General features: G+C 37.1%; 1 protein-coding gene across 1 annotated transcript in view; it reads right to left on the bottom strand.

The window, feature by feature from the left end:
• The window catches only part of LOC142661261 (cadherin-8), a 279,721-nt gene that overhangs the window by 170,013 nt on the left and 107,208 nt on the right, over nucleotides 1-2,500 (bottom strand). The gene's annotated exons all lie outside the window — the stretch shown is intronic.

Here is a 2,500-nt window from a genome sequence, read left to right as displayed (position 1 = left end):
AAAGCAAATATATATCACGATCCACATTAAAATATAATTTTGAAAATATAGTGATTAGTTGTTTTGTACTGGTCCTGAGTTACAGTCCGTCTAGTGTTACATTCACAATTCTGCGATTTGTCAATGAAAACATTTGTCAAACTTGTCGACAGTCGCACCCCCCTATTAACTTTTCCCAAATCTGATAACTATAGAGAGCCTGGTATAAGGACTACACACCTAATTGCAGGTTAGCTGAGAAAGTTCTATGCAGACATTGAGGCAGCAAGAAATGTCGGAAGATTTCAGCTCTGAAGCCTGCAGAATTGTGATTAAAGCTGTGGACTACTACATCGGCTGTAATTCAGGATCAGTACAAGATAAGTATTGTAATGTATTTTAAAAGTTGCTCGTTTTCGTGATTAAGGACATGGCCAATTTGGCCTTCAGGACAGAACAATTTTTTTATATTTCCCTCCTTGCATCCCGGCACTCATAACTTTATTTTTTGTTCAACGTAACTGTAAGAGGCTTTGTTTTTTTGCGGGATGAGTTGTACTTTATGTAGCTGCTATTTTTTTGATGCATTTACATTATTGTTGAATTTATATACATTTTTATTTTGGCAAAAATGCAGAAAAAAAGCAGTTCTGCTGCAGTTTTCATTTATTTTTTTTACACCATACAATGTTATACATTTGTTGTAAAGGTTGTTACGGTCGTGGCGATACCAAATATGTGTACGTATATTACTTAATGTTTTGGGACTTATTAATTTGATGGAAAATTGAATTTTTGTGATTTATTTTTTTTCGTTTTTTTTATTTAACGTTACGTTTTTATTTAATTTTACTTTCTTTTTAAACTCGTAGGGGGGCTTTTTTTATTTTTATTTTTTACCTTTAATATATGCCAGTACATTAGCCTGTGTACTGATAGTACACAGGCAGTTGTTAGGGCACATCAGTATGCCCTAAAAACAGGAAATATGATCAGACAGACCTGGAGTCCTTCAATGGACCGTTAGCTGTCTGTCCAGATATGGCATGTCCGTTGAAGGGTCCCCCTTCTCATTTTCCCTTTGAATGTCACGGTCAGCTTTGATCGCGGCATTCAAGGGCTTAACGGCGGAGAGAAGAGGTTTCTCTAATCTACGCCATTAGAGCGAAGCCAACCCCTGTCGATATGCCTATTTAGGTGAAAAAATGGACTCGGGCCTGCCACGTACCACATGATCACCTGTTTATATGATTGGCCGCCATCTAATATTACATTTACCAAGTAATGGCCATTGAAGGGGAAATATGTGGCCGGCTGCAATTTCCTGCAGTATGGATTGTATTTCCAATTTGTTCATAATAATGGCAGGTGCATAAAAGTAACTATGATGTTTATGATTGACACAATTTTCTATCCAACCCCAGTGAACATTATGCTAACTAAAGCTAACTCAGAGATACTTCAGACTAGAAAATTAACACAGAAGACCACTTTTGCATCTTAGGGAATGCAGATGCAGCAGCTAGGCTCTTACTCAGGGGCGGGCCTATAATCCAAATGGCAAGTTAAAGAACAAAACTACTATATGTGGGTAGTGTGGAACACTAATGACTGGTAATGCTTCCATGCTATGTTCTCATCATGATATGGACTTCTTAATTTGTTTTATATATAATAATATTTAGTGGAACAGGAAGTTGTTGCATGTTAGGCTGTCAGGCAGAACTTCAAACCACGCCCCTGAGGAAGTCCATTAATTACATCCATAGCAATTAAACATACTTTATGCTATATGGTACTGTTTCTAAGAACTGGTTTGGTGTTATATACATCATGTCATAATAACTTGTGTCTATTTTAATCTTTTGATATGAACATTCCTTCCTTTACCGAGATGTATCCATGATATGTTGCCATGCAGTCATGAAAACTCAATATCTTGGATTGATGGGAATATTGCCACCTCTGTTGCTGTAGTTCACAGTGTTCAGGGTGACACTGGCTGCTGTTAATTCTCTTTCTAGATAGTGACTCTGACCAGTATCCAAGGTCGTTCATGGCCAAAGGCATCTTCATGTATCTCCAGCCATGGCAGGAGCTACGTGTCAGGTGTGAGTGTGTATAAATGTTTCATTGCTTTAGATATTCTCTTTCTCTTTCTGCCCACAACTGCTATGTATTTCTCCAGTCTTATTTTCCCTTTTCTCAGAATGATTCCAAATTGCCCTGGTTCTATGTATGGACACTTAACACTGTCTCAGTTTATTTCTGTAAAAGCATATCCTTGACATTTGTGTGCCAAATACCTGACTTTCCATATATAAGAAGCAAAATAGAACGAGATAATAACATGTTGACTTTTCTAGGGCGAACCCTTATTTTTATTAATCAGGACAGGCTTAGGTGATGTCTGTGTCCATTTTCTATAGGAGTGAAATGATATATGTAGGACTGCATAAGACCTACAAAAATGATTCATTGCCTGCCACTTGTGAATTATATCTGTGAATAACAAAAGAAA

The sequence above is a fragment of the Rhinoderma darwinii genome, chromosome 9, assembly GCF_050947455.1.
Source record: "Rhinoderma darwinii isolate aRhiDar2 chromosome 9, aRhiDar2.hap1, whole genome shotgun sequence".
In the NCBI taxonomy this organism is placed as follows: domain Eukaryota; kingdom Metazoa; phylum Chordata; class Amphibia; order Anura; family Rhinodermatidae; genus Rhinoderma; species Rhinoderma darwinii.
Note: the sequence above shows the minus strand (reverse complement) of the source record. Positions and strands in the feature narration are given on the sequence as shown.